We start from the raw sequence: 19,650 nt of genomic DNA on the forward strand, positions 1-19,650 counted from the left end.
TAATGCAAGTCATGATGCCTATAGAACTTGATGCTGAGTCATCGATGTCCTTTCTATCCGTCTCTCCTGCATCCATTGTCAGCTGTCTCCTTGATCTGCCTTAGGCACTGTTGTATGCTCAGGCCATCTGTTGGCTGAATGGACGGTGACTAATGTATCTTTTTGGCACAGTACCCGAGGGCCATTTCTCCCCTGCCTCACTGCTTCCAGTTCCACTTCACTCAATCCATGAATACTCTCGCACGTTGAGAAACTCTTTTTTGGTTTCTTTCCTCCGTAGATCTCCTGGATTTTATGCCAAACCTTGCTGTTGTTCCTAGACAGCCCAAATTTTTCTTTTTCACATTGAAAACCGGTTCCTTCAGCAACTTTGCTCACCATTCTCCAGATTGGACATGTTTGCAGGCAGCAATGCGGGTACATTACCTTGGCCCGTTAATCTGTGGGTTTAAAAATAATTTAATTTGTTATTCATTCTCAGCTTGTGGGCGTCACTGGCAAGGCCAGCATTTCTTGCCCATTTCTTGTTACCCTTGAGAAGGTGGTGGTGGTGGGCTTCCTTCTTGAACCATTTTATTGTCCACCCCCTAAGCAGTTTGATACAACTGAGTGGCTTGCTAGACCACATCAGAGGGCAGCTAAGAGTCAAACCACATTGGTGTGGGACCAGAGTCACATATAGGCCCAGGTAAGGACAGCAGGTTTCCTTTCCTTAAAGGACACTAGGGAACCAGTTGGGTTTTTGTGACAATCCGACAGCTTCATGGTCACTTTTACTGAGACCAGATTTTTATTTCCAGTTTTAGTTTTTAAACTGCTCTGGTGGGATTTGAACTCTTGTTCTCTGGATCGTTAGGCTAGGCTTCTGGATTATGAGTCCAGTAATACTACCACTACTGTACCCCGTATCTGAATATAATGACGCAGCTTTCAATCCTGACTCGTGTGGGGAAGGTTGCAAGTGTGTAATTTGCACATGAGTGTCTGTGATGATATTGTGTGTCTCCAGATTGATTGAAAGAAAGAAAGACTTGCATTTATATGGTGCCTTTGACAATCTCAGGTCGTCCCAAAGCGCTTTACAAGCAATGAAATACTTTTGAAGTGTAGTCACTGTTGTAATGTAGGAATCTGGGCAGCCAATTTGTGCACAGCAAGGTCCCACGAACAGCAATGAAATAATGAACTGATAATCTGTTTTTAGGTATTAGTTGAGGGCTAAATATTGGCCAGGACTCGCTGGCTCTTCTTATAAATAGTGCTCTGGGATCTTTTACATCCAGCTGAGAGGGCAGACGGGGTCTCGGTTTAACGTCTCATGGCACCTCCGACAGTGCAACGCTCCCTCAGTACTGCACTGGAGCGTCAGCCTAAATTTTGTGCATAAGTCTCTGGGGTAGGATTTGAACCCACAACCTTCTGCCTTAGAGGTAAGAATGCTATCACCAAGCCACGGCTGACACCTAAATAATATTTGGGCTGTCTCCTTTGATTTCGCTGGCCCTCCTAGTTTGGGATCATCTAAAAATTTGACCAACGCGTATTACGTTTCTGATTCCAAATCAATGATGCAAATTGAAAACAGTAGTTCCTCCAACGCAGAGCCCAGTTTGTGATCTTTAAAAAGAAAATTGGAGCATGTGTACAATTACAATATACTTTTTTTGAAATAACTCACTCCTGGTTGAAGTAGGGTTGCCAACTCTGGTTGAATGTATTCCTGGAGGTTTCATCATGTGACTTCCTGCCTCCAACTTCCCCCTCCTCCACCCTCCCGTCATTGGTCACCCAACACGTCCATTCTTGCGGTGCCTCGCCTTCCCACGGCCAATTGGGAAGGGAACAGACTCTTCCTTACCCAATTGGATGGTTCTTGACGGTCAGTCCAACAGCCTTTTTTCCCCCCATTGCCAATATTTTTATAACTAATAAACAGAAGTGTTCAAAGAGAATGAAAATAAAACAGAATACTTTTCAAAGCCCCAATGATTTTTCTCCTGGGGTTTTTGCTCGCAGCCATGTCCTGGAGATTAATCTTCAATTCCTGGAGACTCCAGGATATTCCTGAAGGGTTGGCAACCCTAGATTGAAGGCCCATCAAACACAAGTTTTGTTGGACTAAAATTGGTTAAAAATAAGGTCTGACTGTAATATTTATTTGTGTATTTGTTGGCTGTGTGTTTCAATCTTAAGAATTCGAAGTTCCAAAGTGACTACAGCAGCTTAAATTGATGAAAGTAGTGGATCATTTTGTGTTGCCTTGGTAACAGGAATCCAAGAGAGAGTTGTTTGTTCGTTCTTCTTGCCCTGTGTGGGCTGAAGTTCAAAACTATCACAGATGGAAATTCTCTACCTTTGGTGAAACATTCTAATCTTCTAGAAACATTTCATTATGTTACAAATTCACTTCAAAATGCGATGTGGTAATTTTAGGTCTTTCCACAGTAGCCCTGTCATCTTTCACTAAAATCTATATGATACATTTAAAAAACCTGACGCCTGCATGCATTTTAGTCACTTGCAGTCAACTTTACCATTATAAATAAATACGTCCGCATTTATAATGGGAATTTCCCATGTAAACTTGTCACACTGGAGTTGCACCTTACCCCCACCTTTTAATGGAGGTGCTGTAGCGCCATCTCTGGTGGGAGTGTAATTACAGTGTGACAAGTTTGTATGGGCAATTCTGTTATAAATGTGGACATAGGAATTTTTATAATGGAAAGATTTAAAAAGAAGGCAGAACGCATCATTTTAAAATGGGGACAGAATTATGTCTTCATGCTCCAGCCCAGGTATCTCTCGCCCTGTAACCATGTTTCAGCTGTGGCTTTTGCGTGGAGTTTTTGCCTCTGAGTCAGACAGGTTGTGGGTTCAAGTCCCGCTCCAGGTACTTGAGCACAAAATCTAAGCTGATACTCCCAGGGCAGTACTGAGGGAGTGCTGCGCTGTCAGAGGTGCTGTCTTTCGGATGAGATGTTAAACGCCATCTGTCCTCTCAGGTGGACGTAAAAGATCCCGTGACACTCTTTCGAAGAAGAGCAGGGGAGTTCTCCCTGGTGTCCTGGTCAATATTTATCCCTCAACCACCAACACTAAAACAGATTATCTCGCCATTATCACATTGCTGCTTGTGGGACCTTGCTGTTTGCAAATTGGCTGCTGCGTTTCCTACATTACAACAGTGACTACACTTCAAAATATTTCATTGGCTGGAAAGAGCTTTGGGATGTCCTGAGGCCGTGAAAGGCGCTATAGAAATGCCTCTACCTGAAGTCTACACTTGGACCTTACTTCCCCAAGGGCATTGCCATGGGAGATCGAACTAGAGACTAGTTATTTAAACAAAAAACACCAGATGAGCTTCAGTATAGAAGCTGAGGTGTCCAACACATGAGCTTGTAAAATATTATTTTTTCCAAAGCCTCCATATGTAACTGATTTAAATTAGCTTTCCACGTTACAGCCTGTGTCTCATGAATCTTAATCATTCACTTTCCCCATTCTTGCACGTGCCTCTTTCTCTAATTCCAGCCTAATTTAATTGAGCTGCAAGAAGCCTGGAGTCTTAAAGAAATCTTGCAAATGAGTTGAGGAGGGGGAATCAATAAGAAAAGAAAAGGGAGATGATCTCTGGTGGTCTCCAGCTAGTAATGCCGTCAATGAAGAGATTATAGGCCCTAGCCCCTTACAGTGAGAAGGAGGCCTCTGGGCTCGATTCTCTAATCCATATGAAGAAGAAATGAGATTAATTAATTGTAATTTCAAAGAGTCAGACCACAGCTTCACTCCTAGCCTTTAAACACTTAATGAGCTTAAGCAGTTGGGTTAAATGATTATATTTGAGATTTACATCATAAATTAAAGCTTTGCAGCTACCCTGCCTACTGGGTCGTAAAGCTGGATGATTTGGAATTCTAGAAAGTTTTCTGTAGGGGGGGAGAAAAAGTACACTTTTTAAAAAAAAATACATTTCAGACAAATAATGAGGGCACCTCAGCTGCCATGCTGATTCTACGCTGGATATATATAAATTAGAAGGATAAGCATCTAGACTGAGTTGGATAAACCGGAGTTTAAGTGGTGTGAATCACAGTCCAAAACTAGAGGGAAAGATTAGTCTATATGATGGGTGTAGTTGATGAAGATAGGTTACTGGGAAAGAGTATGTTGCATATAGACAGTCTCTTTCCCTCCCCAAACATCACCATGGAAACCAATGGCATGGACAAAATGGCTCATCCAAAACTCTGCTGTCCATATCCTAACTCACACCAAGTCCTGTTCACCCATCGTCCCTGTGCTCGTTGACTACATTGGCTCCTGGTCCGGCAATGCCTCAGTTTTAAAATTCTCACCCTTGTTTTCAAACCCCTCCATGGCTTCGTCCCATCCTATCTCTGTAACCTCCTCCAGCCCTACAACCCTCCGAGATCTCTCCGCTCCTCCAATTCTGGCCTCTTGCGCATCCCCCATTTCAATCGCTCCACCGTTGGCGGCCATGCCTTCAGCTGCCTAGGTCCCTAGCTCTGGAATTCCCTCCCTAAACCTCTCTGCCTCTCTAACTTTCTCTCCCCTCCTTTAAGACGTTCCTTAAAACCTACCTCTTTGACCAAGCTTTTGGTCACCTGTCCTAATATCTCCTTAGGTGGCTCAGTGTCAAATTTTGTTTTGCTCCTGTGAAGCATCTTGGGATGTTTTACTACAATAAAGGCGCTATATAAATGCAAGTTGTTGTTGTTGTTAAGACTTTGTGTAATCTGAGAAAATCATACATATGTACATCGCAGGTTAAACATCTGAAAATAATTTAGACTTGTTTCTATAGCCTTGAAATTACAGAATCTGAATATTGGGGTACAATTCCACAATGAGTTTTGTAGAAAATTCCTTTCTCTGCTGTGGTCATGGGGGATTAACCCATTTATTTTAATTATATGTGTTTTTGGGGCCAATAGGTAAAATTATTTAACATGATGACGCTGGGGGCAAAGTGATCCAATTCTGCCACATTATTGGTAATGTAAATTTAGACACATTTCAGGTGATTTTGGTCATTTTTAGGAAGCGATTTGAAAATAAGAATGACTCTTACTTATTTAGCAATGGCTCTGTTTTTCCTGAGTTAAGGAGATTTTACGTAGAATTACGTAGGATTTACAGCACAGAAACAGGCCATTCGGCCCAACAGGTCCACGCCGGAGTTTATGCTCCACATGAGCCTTCTTCATCTCAACCTATCACCATATCCTTCTATTCCTTTCTCCCTCATGCGTTTATCTAACTTCCCCTTAAATGTATCTATGCTGTTCGCCTCAACTATTCCTTGTGGTAACCACTCTCTGGGTAAAGAAGTTTCTCATGAATTCCCTATTGGACTATTATTATTAGTGACTATCTTATATTTATGGCCCCTAGTCCTGGTCTCCCCCACAAGTGGAAACATCTTCTCTACGTCTACCCTATCAAACCCTTTCATAATCTTAAAGACCTCGATCACGTCACCCCTCAGTCTTACCTTTTCTAGAGAAAAGAGACCCAGCCTGCTCAGCCTTTCCTGATGGGTATAACCTCTCAGTTCTGGCATCATCCTAGTAAATCTATTTTTGCACCTTCTCCAGTGCCTCTATATCCTTTTTATAATATGGAGACCAGAACTGTTCACAGTATTCCAAGTGTGGTCTAACCAAGGTTCTATTCAAGTTTAACATAACCTCTCTACTTTTCAATTCTATCCCTCGAGAAATGAACCCCAGCCCTTGGTTTGCCTTTTTTATGGCTTTATTAACCTGCGTTGCTACTTTGTGATTTGTGTATCTGTACCTCCAGCTCCCTCTGCTCCTCGACCCCATTCAGACACTTCTGAGATATTCTGGGACACCAGAAAGTGCCTGGCACAGTGTTGGATAGCCACCTTGCTGATATTTCTCTTTCCTCAACCTGGGGCATCGCCAATTGTAAGGTCCCCTACAGTTGACCTGATTGAAAATCAGCTAACTCAACGTAGGCCAGACATCGAACCCACAACCTTCCTGCCCTTACCAACTGAGCCTTCAAGGGGAGCCTTTCTAAGGGCCCCCTGCTTATTAGCATCGTTGAAGGTGGACAAGAGGCAGAGAGAAATACAACTTTTTTAACCTTCTGGTCCAAGTTACTCACTGAGAGAATCCAGACAAACACCTACGCTGCCAAAGAATGTATTACGACACTTCCTTGTGTTTTTGCAAAATATTTTCCCACTGACTGAACTTAATCAACAGAAGATTTGGTTCTGCACAAGAAAATAAACAGAATAAAAACGTGCGGAACAGACCTCCGAGGCTAGTCATGCGATCAAACTTGGAAGTGTAGTAAACAGTGAGGAGGATAGTAATCGACTGCAAGGGGACGGAGGCAGGCTGGTGGAATGGGCAGACACGTGGCAGATGAAATTTAATGCAGAGAAGTGCGAAGTGATACATTTTGGCAGGAAGAACGGGGCGAGACAATATAAATGAAATGGTACAATTCTAAAGGGGGTGCAGGAACAGAGAGACCTGGGGGTATACATGCACAAATCTTTGAAGGTGGCAGGACAGATTGAGAAAGCGGTTAAAAAAGCATACTGGATCTTGGGATTTATAAATAGAGGCATAGAGTACAAAAGGAAGGAAGTTATTTTGAACCTTTATAAAACATTAGTTCGGCCACAACTGGAGTACTGTGTCCAATTCTGAGCACCGCACTTTAGGAAGGATGTGAAGGCTTTCAAGCAGGTGCAGAAAAGATTTACTAGAATGGTTCGAGGGATGAGGGACTTCAGTTACTTAGATAGACTGGAGAAGCTGGGTTTGTTCTCCTTGGAGCAGAGAAGGTTGAGAGGAGATTTGATAGAAGTGTTCAAAGTCATGAAGGGTTTAGATAAAGTAAATGAAGAGAAACTGTTCCCATTGGCAGAAAGGTCGAGAACCAGAGGACACAGGTTTAAGGCAATTGTCAAAAAAACCAAAGGCGACATGAGGAAAAACTTTTTTACGCAGCGAGTACAAATAGTACAAATAGTTGTTCAAGAACAAGTGAAAGGGAAAAGCGTAGAGCAGCAGAAAGAAAGTGTACTTTAGGCACTGCAGATCAAGTGAAAACTAGAAGGTGTAAAGTGATTAACCCAGCATCAAAGCTGAAGGACAGGCTAAGTGTGGCCCAACTAAGAGTTCTATATACAAATGCACGGAGTATAAGGAATAAATTAAATGAACTACAGGCACAAATTCAAATTGGAGGGTATGACATGATAGCTATTACTGAGACATGGCTGCAGGATGGTCAGGATTGGAAACTAAATATACCAGGTTATAAGGTCTACAGGAGAGATAGGAAAAATGGAAGAGGGGGAGGAGTGGCCTTAGTGATGAGAGATGAAATCACTTCAATGATAAAGGAGGATATAACGAGAGGTAAGCAGCCAACAGAGACCTTATGGGTTGAATTGAGAAATAGGAAAGAATCTAAGACTATAGTGGGAGTTGTGTATAGGACCCCTGGCAGCAGCTCTGGAGTGCTAGATTGTATACATGCAGACATTAGACAAGCGTGTAACAAAGGCATAGTGGTCTTAATGGGTGACTTTAACCTTCACATAGATTGGGAAAAGCAGACTAGCAACTGTCAGAAAGGTAGTGAATTTCTTGAGTGTGTCCGGGATAGTTTTCTACAGCAGTATGTCCCAGAGGCAACAAGGGGGCAAGCCATACTAGATTTAGGAATGAGTAATGAACCAGATTTAGTTAACAGCTTGACTGTGCGTGACCATCTATCCAACAGCGATCATAACATGATCGAGTTCAATGTAGTGTTTGAAAGGGAAAAAAAGTGAATCAGCTGCTAAGATTCTAGACTTGGGTAAGGCCGACTTCAATGGGATGAGACAGAGACTGTCCACAGTAAACTGGGCAAATCTGTTAATGGGTAAAATGACTGATGATCAGTGGGAAATGTTTAAAGAAACATTTAACGTGATCCAGAATCGGTTTATACCCCTGAGGGGCAAGAACTCTACTTGCCAAAAAAACCAGCCATGGACAACTAAAGAGGTAAGGGACAGTATAAGACATAAGGAAAGGGCATACAAAAAGGCAAAAAATGGCACAGATCCTGGTGAATGGGAAAGATACAAAGATCAACAAAGGGTCACAGAACAGATAGTAAGAGCTACAAAAAGAGAGTATGAAAAGAAACTTGCAAGGGATATCAAAACCAATACAAAGAACTTTTATAGTTATATTAGGAAAAAGAGGGTGGTCAGGAGCAGTGTTGGCCCCTTAAAAACTGAAAGTGGGGATATTGTCATTGACAATGGGGAATTGGCGGACATATTGAATAATTACTTTGCGTCAGTATTTACAGTAGAAAAAGAGGATAGCATGCTGGAAATCCCAAGAAAACTAATATTGAATCGGGGACAGGGACTCAATAAAATTAACATAAGTAAAACAACAGTAATGAAGAAAATAATAGCACTAAAGAGTGACAAATCCCCAGGACCAGATGGTTTCCATCCCAGGGTTTTAAAGGAAGTAGGTGAGCACATTGCAGATGCCCTAACTATAATCTTTCAAAGTTCTCCAGATTCAGGAACTGTCCCTCTAGATTGGAAAATTGCACATGTCACTCCGCTTTTTAAGAAAGGAGTGAGAGGGAAACCAGGGAATTATAGACCAGTTAGCCTAATATCTGTTGTGGGGAAAATGCTGGAGTCTATAATTAAGGATAGGGTGACTGAACACCTCGAGGATTTTCAGTTAATCAGAGAGAGCCAGCATGGATTTGTGAAAGGTAGGTCGTGCCTGACAAACCTGATTGAACTTTTTGAAGAGGTGACTAAAGTAGTGGACAGGGGAATGTCAATGGATGTTATTTATATGGACTTCCAGAAGGTATTTGATAAGGTCCCACATAAGAGATTGTTAGCTAAGATAGAAGCCCATGGAATCGAGGGAAAAGTACGGACTTGGTTAGGAAGTTGGCTGAGCGAAAGGTGACAGAGAGTAGGGATAATGCGTAGGTACTCACATTGGCAGGATGTGACTAGTGGAGTCCCACAGGGATCTGTCTTGGGGCCTCAATTATTCACAGTATTTATTAGTGACTTAGATGAAGGCATAGAAAGTCTCATATCTAAGTTTTCCAATGACACAAAGATTGGCGGCATTGTAAGCAGTGGAGATGAAAACATAAAATTACAAAGCGATATTGATAGATTAGGTGAATGGGCAAAACTGTGGCAAATGGAATTCAATGTAGGCAAATGTGAGGTCATCCACTTTGGATCAAAAAAGGATAGACCAGGGTCCTTTCTGAATGGTAAAAAGTTAAAAACAGTGGATGTCCAAAAGGACTTAGGGGTTCAGGTACATAGATCATTGAAGTGTCATGAACAGGTGCAGAAAATAATCAAGAAGGCTAATGGAATGCTGGGCTTTATATCTAGAGGACTGGAGTACAAGGGGGCAGAAGTTATGCTGCAGCTATACAAAACCCTGGTTAGACCGCACCTGGAATACTGTGAGCAGTTCTGGGCACCGCACCTTCGGAAGGACATATTGGCCTTGGAGGGAGTGCAGCGTAGGTTTACTAGAATGATACCCGTACTTAAAGGGTTAAGTTACGAGGCGAGATTACACAAATTGGGGTTGTATTCTCTGGAGTTTCGAAGGTTAAGGGGTGATCTGATCGAAGTTTATAAGATATTAAGGGGAACAGATAGGGTGGATAGAGAGAAACTATTTCCGCTGGTTGGGGATTCGAGGAGCAAGGGGCACAGTCTAAAAATTAGAGCCAGACCTTTCAGGAGCAAGATTAGAAAACATTTCTACACACAAAGGGTGGTAGGAGTTTGGAACTCTCTTCCGCAAATGGCAATTGATACTAGCTCAATTGCTAAATTTAAATCTGAAATAGATAGCTTTTTGACAACCAAAGGTATTAAGGGATATGGGCCAAAGGCAGGTCTATGGAGTTAGATCACAGATCAGCCATGATCTTATCAAATGGCGGAGCAGGCACGAGGGGCTGAATGGCCTACTCCTGTTCCTATATTCCTCTGTTTCTATGAGTTGTTATGATCTGGAATGCGCTGCCTGAAAGGGTGGTGGAAGCAGATTCAATCGCGGCTTTTAAAAAGGAATTGGTTAAATACTTGAAGGGAAAAAATTTGCAGGGCTACTGGAAAAGAGCGGGGAAATGGGACCAACTGGAATGCTGTTACAAAGAGCCGGCGTGAGCTCGATGGACCGAATGGCCTCCTTTTGTGCTGTAACCATTCTATGATTGATTCTAAATCAAGCAATGATCTCCTGGGGCTGCTTCAGAAGATCAGATTCCGTCTCTCTCCTGCATTTGCTGTCTACCCTTGCGTTTCTGAGGAGACCCCTTCCTCGTGTTAGTCTTTGTTAACCTGCTGTTCACTAATTAGCAATAAATGTCACAGCGATTCAGAAGGTTATTGGTTCAAACGCCACTTGAGTGTATAATCTGGACTGACATTGTGGCGCAGTAGTGAGAGAGTGCTGCACTGTTGGAGTACGGTTGCTAACTCTCCAGGATTGACCTGGAGTCCCCAGGAATTGAAGATTAATCTCCAGGTGTGTTCTAACCAAGGTTCGATATAAGTTTAACGTAACTTCCCTGCTTTTCAATTCGATCCCTCTGGAAATGAACCCCAGTGCTTGGTTTGCATTTTTTAAGCTGCCAGCAAAAGCCCGGGAGGAAAATCATTGGGACGTTAAATAAAAGTGTGCTTTTTTTTCATTTTCTTTCAACACTTTCTTTTATTCATTATAAAAATAGTGAAGATGGGAAAAAATGGCTGTTTGACTGAGAGTCCAATCTGCTAATGAAGAGCCTGTTCGTTTCCCAATTGGCCGTGGGAAGGCGGTGTGCCATGAAGGTGGAAGTTTGGGGGACCAATGGCCGCAGCGGGGGGCGGGGGGCGGCGGGGGGCGAGGGGATGCGGTGGTGGCAGCGGTTGGAGACGAGAGACCTTGTGATGAAACCTCCAGGAATACGTCCAACCAGAGTTGGCAACCCTAATGCTGGAGGTGTCGTTCTTTAGATCAGGCATTAAATCGAGGGCCCCATCCGCCTGCTCAGGTAGACGCAAGGGCATTGACGCTCTCCAATGCTCACCGTCAAGGCTCATGGATAATGTCCATGTATCAGAAAGGGATGGTCCACCGTGGAGCCATACCCCTTCGAAGGAATCAGCAGCTCGACAGAAAGAAAGAGCTTGCATTTATACGGCTTCTTTAACGACCTTTATTATAGCCAATAAAGTACTTTTTAAAGTGTTGTCACTGTTGTAATGTGGGAAACGCAGCAACCAATTTGCGCACAGCAAGATCCCACAAACAGCAATGTGATGGCATTGAGGTAGAAGATCAGCCATGATCTTATTGAATGGCGGAGCAGGCTCGAGGGGCCGGATGGCCTACTCCTGCTCCTATTTCTTATGTTCTTATAATGACCAGATAATCTGTTTTGGTGATGCTGATTGAGGGAAATTAAAAGGGTACTTAGACTGAAATGGACAATCCAATAGGGAATTCAGGAGAAACCTCTTTCCTCAGAGAGTGGTGAGAATGTGGAACTCGCTACCACAAGGAGCAGTTGAGGCGATTAGCACGGTTGCATTTAAGGGGAAACTAGATTAAGGGAGAGAGGAATAGAAAGATATGCTGATAGGGGTGAGATGAAGTAGGGAGGGAGGAGGCTCGTGTGGAGCATAAACACCAGCATGGACCATTTGGGCCGAATGGCCTGTTTCTGTGCTGCACATTCTAAGTGAGATTTAATTCTCTGCGGCGGGTTTAGTTCGTCTTTACCGCGCAAACTTCACGCTGTCCAATGCATTCCGACGGTGAGTCAGACGGCGAGATGCCGTTTTCGCGAAGCTAACGGTGGAGCGGCTCATCTCGGGCAGCAACTTTTAGATTTCCGCGTTGACGGCGGGTCTGTCCCTCGCCTGCGGTCGCTGTGCAATTTGTGCATAAATAACAGCGAGTGCTCTTTGCCTCAGCGTTGTTTTGACAGCAAATTCTGGACCATGATTAAAAGCTAGATTCTCTGATGGGCGCTTTTTTGCTTCATGTTTTTAACCAAGGGCCGGGAGATTCCGGAACGATCTGCAGTCCCGACAGACTTTCTGACGTGACAAAAAACCTCAGCCATGTAAAAGGAAAAGTAAATAATTTACAAAAAGCCCTTTGAACATCTCTAATAAGCATTACCAGCGTGCCTTCCTCTGTTCTCTCTATATACAGCGTGCTATGTGCATGTTTGCAGTCTTGAGGCTGACGGAAGCTTTGCAAATTGGGAGGGGGGAGGGGGGCTAGGTTTTGGTATTCTAACCAGGTGAGATGCAGTTCTTATCAACCTTGAAAAGCAGGCCGGTGGGAATTGATCTGTTTTCCACAGTTCTTTTCAAAGAGAGATTTCATTCCTCATTTTAGTGATTGCGTCTTTTGCTTCACTGTCCGATTAGTCGTAGGAGTCGCCAACTCCGGTTGGACATATTCCTGGAGGTTTCATCACATGACCTCTGGCCGCCTACCGCTCTGCCTGGTCAAACAGCCTTTCTTTTCTCCCCAGCTCCAATATTTTTATAACTAATAAACAAAAGCCTTCAAAGAAAATAGGAAGAAAACGCGCGATTGTTTTTAATGCCTCTATGATTTTTCTCCTGGGTTTTTGCTCGCAGCAGTGTCCTGGAGATTAATCTTTAACTCCTGGAGACTCCAGGACAATCCTGGAGGGTTGGCAACCCCTAGATAGTGAGTGTGTCTAGGATCTTACTCAGTTTCACAGTTCCTTTTGATATTTAACACTGGAAGTGGAGACTACGCTTTGCGTTGGAATACTCTCTCCTTGCCTGGATGAGTGCAGCTGCAATAACATTCAAGAAGCTCGACAACATCCAGGACAAAGCAGCCCGTTTGATTGGCACCCCATCCACCACCTCTAACACCCACTCCCTTCACCACCGGTGCACCGTGGCTGCAGTGTGCACCATCCACAGGATGCACTGCAGCAACTCGCCAAGGCTTCTTCGGCAGCACCTCCCAAACCCGTGACCTCCACCACCTAGAAGGACAAGGGCAGCAGGTGCATGGGAAATACCATCGCCTCCAAGTCACACGCCATCCTGACTGGGACGTATATCGGCCGTTCCTTCATTGTCGCTGGGTCAAAATCCTGGAACTCCTGACCTGGCAGCACTGTGGGAGAACCTTCACCACACGGACAGCAGCGGTTCAAGAAGGAGGCCCACCACCACCTTCTCAAGGGCAGCTAGGGATGGGCAATAAATGCCGGCCTTGCCAACGGCACCGGCAATCCCGTGAATGAATAACAAAAACAAAATAGAAAGAAGGTTCTGTACCCAAGTCCCAGAAGTGAAAGGTAATTTTCTAATTCACTGCACCACCTAGTTCCCTTAAAGTAAGAACTCTTAACGATGACTTTGTTTGGGTTCGTGACCCCGACACTCCAGTTATCTGACTGTACATCCTGTCACTTTAACCTGTCAATAGACAGCTTGCACAGAGCTTATAAGGCAAGCTTGTCAATCACTTTCAATTAGAGAGATCTTAGAACACTTCAGCACAGAATTGTAGTGCATAAGTGGTTTATATATCTAAATATATTTCATTTTGATTCACACTGTGAAGAAAGAAAGAACTTTCACAATCACAGCGCTTTACAACCAATGAAGTACTTTTGAAGTGTAGACACAGCAAGGTCCCACAAACAGCAATGTGATAATGAACAGATAATCTATTTTTAGTGATTTTGGTTGAGGGATAAATATTGGCCAAGACACTGGGGAGAACTCACCTGCTCTTCCTCAGAATAGCACCATGAGATCTTTTACGTACACCTGAGAGGGCAGATAGGGCCTCAGTTTAACGTCTACATCCGAAAAACAGGACCTCCGACATTGCAGCACTCCCTCAGTGCTGCACTGGAAGTATCAGCCTTGATTTTGTTCTTGAGTGAGACTTGAACCCATGACCTTTTCGCCTCAGAGGTGAGAATGCTACCCACTGAGCCATGGCTAACATGTAAGAGACACGTTAGAAGAAAAACTGTGCTTTTCATTTATTAAAAGAGTAAAGAAAAAAAATATTGGTGATCCCAGCGGAATACAAGATTGATTTGAAATTGTACACACATTTTCCTTTCATAAGACAAGCACTTGACAATTGTTTAGGACTGCCAAGTATTTGATGATTTGCTTGTCTTGGAATACAGTCTCCTGCAGTTGGAGCCAGGGTGTGAGTCACATTGAATGAACATTGGATCTGAAACACTGAACATTAAGAGCAGGTTGACAAAGTACCAACTGTACAATGACCTGACTGAACTATTGAACTTTCCAGAGCGGGTGACATTGCCTTTTATTTCGTTAATTTGTGCTGGGGGATGAAACGCCTTTCCTCTGCGGGCACTCTCGGGTTTAATAAGGTCAGCTATATTCTTCATTTCCCTTTTTCTTAAATGATTTATTCCCAGGATGTGGGCAACACTGGGCGAGGCCAGTATTTCTTGTCCATCCCTAGTTGCCCTTGAGAAGGTTGGTGGTGGGCCTTCTTCTTGAACCACTGCAGTCCGTGTGGTGAAGGTTCTCCCACGGTGCTGGCTCATATTACCCGGTGTGGAACTGCCCCAGGAAAGACCTGGGTTGGATCCTCGCTCTGTATCCAGTTAGTTAATGTCAATCACTGCAGAGAGTGGGGCTCAGGTATGAAGCCCTTGTCTGGTGGAATAACCTGCCGACCACTGTGCAGACTGGCACATTAACGGTGGCCACCCTCCTGGGTGAGGTTCTGCAGAGCTGGTAATACACTCTAAATTGTACCCCCACATGAATCAGCGCCTGCAGGAGCGGAAGGAGGAGAAAATTGGGGGAAGTAGAGAAGCTGAAAGCAGGGGCTTGGGAGAAGCTAATTGTCCATCCGTCCTCTCAGTGTATGGTGTAGAGAGAGAAGGTTTAGACAAAAGGCCTCTGACTCTTAGTACAAATCACTAAATAACAACAACAGCTTGCATTTATATAGTGCCTTTAATGTGGTAAAACTGCCCAAGGTGTTTCACAGGAGCGTAATCAGGCAAAAATTGACACCGAGCCAAAGAAGGAGATATTAGGATAGGTGACCAAAAGCTTGGTCAAAGAGGTAGGTATTAAAGTGCGTCTTTAAGGAGGTGGTGAGGTTTAGAGAGGAAATTCCGGAGCTTATGGCCTACACGGCTGAAGGCATGGCCGCCAATGGTGGGGCGAAGGAAGTGGGGGATGCACAAGAGGCCAGAGTTGGTGGAACGCAGAGTTCTCGGTGGTTTGTAGGACTGGAGGAGGTTACAGAGATAGGGAGGGGCACCTCCGACAGTACAGCGCTCCCTCAGTACTGCACTGTATGTCAGCCTGGATACCCGGGTGCAACAGATTGTCGGGGGCAGCAAATATGAGAAAATTGCCCCGACCCGCCCAATTTTCTGGTATTTGTTAGTTGGTGCATTCAGGTACAGACCCAGGGACATTGCTGCTGTATTCATTGCTTTGAGACTTTTGCATGTTCCTCATGTGCCAAATGCACAGTTAGAGGCTGCATTGTGTGTCACCTTGGCTCAGTCCTGTGTGGATTCGAACCCCCAGCCCCAGAGTATGAGCTCATAACCTAGGCTGATACTCCAGCGCGTGTATTGAGAGAGTGCGGTGACTGAGGGAGCGCTGCATTGTTTGGTGCTTTCATTCAGATGAGATGTTAAATTGAGGTCCCCCATTCTGGTGGTTCAGGTGGACCTCAAAGATTCCAAGGTGCCGTAGAAGCAGGGAGTTCTCTCAGTGCCCTGGCCAACATTCCTCACACAGCCAACATTCCTCCTTCAACAAGCACCACTACCATAAATACATTAACTGCTGATTGTGAGATCTTGCTGTGCACACAATGGCTGAGGCGTTGCTGGTCAGTACTCCAGTACTGGGCAGTACCATTAATCCACTGGGGATGATATGAAAATTTAAGATGGATCCTGGAAATTTTGAGGGCAAGCATTCTAACAGTTCAACAACAAAAACAACTTGCATTTATATAGCACCTTTAACATAGTAAAATGTCCAAAGGCGCTTTACAGGAGCGATTATCAAACAAAACTTGACACCAAGCCACATAAGGAGATATTAGGGCAGCTGACCAAAAGCTTGGTCAAAGAGGTAGGTTTTAAGGAGCGTCTTAAAGGAAGAGAGGGAGGTAGAGAGGCGGAGAAGTTTGGTGAAGGAATCCCAGAGCTTAGGGTCCAGGCAGCTGAAGGCACGGCCGCCAGTGGTGGAGTTATTAAAATTGGGGATGTGCAAGAGGCCAGAATTGGAGGAGCGGAGAGATCTCGGAGGGCTGTGGAGCTAGAGAAGGTTACAGAGAAAGAGAGGGACGAGGCCATGGAGGGATTTGGAAAAAAAGGATGAGAATTTTCGTATTGAGGCATTCCCGGACTGGGAGCCAATGTAGGTCAGTGAACACAGGGGTGATGGGTGAACGGGACTTGGTGCGAGTTAGTATACGGGCAGTTCATCTTGTTGAAAGGGCTTAGGCCTCATTTTTAGTACAAAGCTGCTTTACGTTCCTCTGCCTGGTTTCATAGAATCGTATGTGGGAGTGTTAGAAGAGGCGAGGGTTTTGAGAAGGTGTTTAAAGGGAGAGGACGAAAGGTGGAGGGACTTGGGAGAGAGTTCCAGAAAGTAGGCCTGAGGCCATTGAAGGCTCTGCCAATTGATGGTGGAACAGAGGGAGGATGAACATATGAAAATGATGGGCAGGAGAAGACCATCTGGTCCATCAAACCTACCCACTCAATCATGACGCTTGAAGCCTGATGATTAGTCACCCCCTGGAATCCCCTGGGAGAGGCAAAAAACAGATAAAAACCCATGGCCAATTAGGGAGAATCACAGAATCTTACAGCACAGAAAGAGACCATTCGGCCCATCATTGGGCCTATGAGCCCTATGCTGGCTCTTTGAAAGAGCTATCCAATTAGGCCCACTCTCTCTGCTCTTTCCTCATGGCGCTGTGAATTTTCCTTTTTGAAGCATATATATCCAATTCCCTCTTGAAAGTTACTATTGGATCTGCTTCCACCTTCAGGCAGTGCATTCCAGATCACAGCTCGCCGCGTAAAAAAAATTCTCCTCATCTTTCCTGTCACAAGAGCTGGAGAAAATGGAAAACTAATTCATTAAAAAAAAATTCCAACTGCATTTTTCGTTCTGTTTTGATAGATTCGATATTGACACCCTTTGTTGGTCTGCTTGATTGACCAGTTCTATAGAGTGGGGTAGAGTCTCCAGACACCATCTTAACGCAGGTTAAACACTCCAATTGCAGCCCTAAACTATCCTCAGTCAGTCAAGTTCCTTTTATGTTATCAAAATCAACTGGAAATGGAAGTTTAAATATTGTTGGATCACTGTCATTTCATTTCTGAAACTTGGCCTCAAATTCTGCCCAGACAGATGGGATGAGAGTCTCCTCTCTCTGATGGGATACCATAAGACGGTCCTTTTGCCTGTGGGATCTGGGTTTGAATCTAGCTGAGACAGATAGAAATGAAAAACTCATTCCATAGATGGGAATAGTCCAAAGGCTAAGTGAGTTTGTAAAGTTCCCGTGTGTTTTCTCAGGGGAAATGAGTCTACGGTATAAAACTCCCCTGAAATTCCACACTGTCAATAGGAATTCAGCAATATTATTGTGTGGTGAGATCAGGATCGGGAGCGATGAGATTACAAATTACCTCACCCATCCACCAGCTTTGTAGTTCTACTGCACAAAAAGTGGATCAACACAGTGAGGGAATTAACAAAGAATTATTCAAATGATCATTTATTCAAGCGTGTTAGATACCAGATACCCAAATAAAGCTCCAATCCCATGACATGGTTAGCTAATCCTGTTTAGGATAATATATTTGAGCAGAAGTGAGATGGATTGATTTTTTTTGACTAGTCTAAATGACTTGACTTCACCCCTCCGAGGGGGTTTTACACACATCCGCAGCTCGGTCATGCTGAGGTTGAAGGCATTGGGTTTGGTGGACACAATGCTATCTGCATCTGGGAGATGATTCAGATTTAATCAGGCGTGAATGGAGAGTTCATCTTGGAATTTGAGCAGAAGATGAGGTGAAAAATATCAATTGGGGCCATGTGCGCAAGTCAGGAGGATAGTGGGCCAAATCTTCTGAAGGGATTAAGGTTTTGAATGTGGTAGGAAGAAGGGATAAAGCTCTTTAATTAAAACCATGCTCTTCCCTCTGTAGAAGGAACTCTAGAGAGAAGGACAGTTTTATTTTCTTCCCGAATTTTTCCCTTGCCTCTTCCAGAAGGTGCTGAATCGTGACGTTTCAGGGCAGTACTGAGGGAGGGGGCATTGTCAGAAGTGACAGCCTTTGGATGACGCATTCAGCTGAGGCCCAGGCTTCCAGTCAGAAGGTTGTGAGTTCAAGCCCACCCATCCCTTCTCGGACTTGAGCCCATCATCGAGGCTGACACTTAAGCACAATACTGAGAGTGTGTTTCTTTTTACTCTACACTGTGGAGTTTTACTCGGAGTTGGTTCACTTGGTCACTGCCCTTTGCCCCCTCCGACGTGGGGCGTGTTTGGCAAGCTACCCCGGTCAACAGCGGGCGCACGGCGGTCTGGATCTCCCGGGAGCTGGTTGTCGAGCGCTTAGTGTAATGGGCTGGGCGGGAAGCCTCACCCGCCATGTGCTCAGAAACAGCGTTCACAAAGGATGCCATGATGCTCATGGCTTTGGAGGAGATGCAGGTGTGAACATGTTGCACTGTCGGAGTTGCCGTCCTTCGGATGAGACGTTAAACCGAGGCCCCGTTGGCCCTCTCAGGTGGATGCAAAAGATCCCCAAGGTACTATTGGAAGAAGAGCAGGGGAGTTCTCCCTGGTGTCCTGGGCCGATATTTATCCTTCAACCAATATCACTAAAACACATTATTTGGTCGTTATTGCATTGCTGTTTGTGGGATCTTGCTGTACGCAATTTGGCTGAAGTGTTTCCCTACGTTACAACAGTGACTACACTTCAAAAGTACTTCATTGGCTGATGTCTGAGGTCGTGAAAGGTGCTATATAAATGCAGTTAAGAGTCAACCACATTTGGTGTGGGACTGGAGTCTCATGTAGGCCAGACTGGGTAAGGACGGCAAGTTTCCTTCCCGAAAAGGCATTAGTAACTTTATAGTTACTAATACCAAATTTTTAAACTGAATTTAAATTCTTAAACTGTTATGGTGGGATTTGAACTCACAATTCTTCTGGATTACTAGTCCAGGAGCATAACCACTACACTACTGTGTGCCAGAGGGCAATTTGAATGAAGCAAACTAAAACCCTTAAGCAGGGTAAGTCACCCACTAAAAGCATGGGCGGTTTTAACACTGTGGCTTCAGGCATTTTAATGGTTAGTAAATTAGTGAGTAAATTGCAGTTTAAATACAATTTACATTAATATGAACTCTCATTTTAATGCATTTGTCCCTCCAGTGAATATATAATGTCATTTAATAACTGTACAATGAAAGCATATGTCAGCAGAATGCTGCTA

Source organism: Heptranchias perlo, chromosome 17 (genome assembly GCF_035084215.1).
Source record: "Heptranchias perlo isolate sHepPer1 chromosome 17, sHepPer1.hap1, whole genome shotgun sequence".
Lineage (NCBI taxonomy): Eukaryota > Metazoa > Chordata > Chondrichthyes > Hexanchiformes > Hexanchidae > Heptranchias > Heptranchias perlo.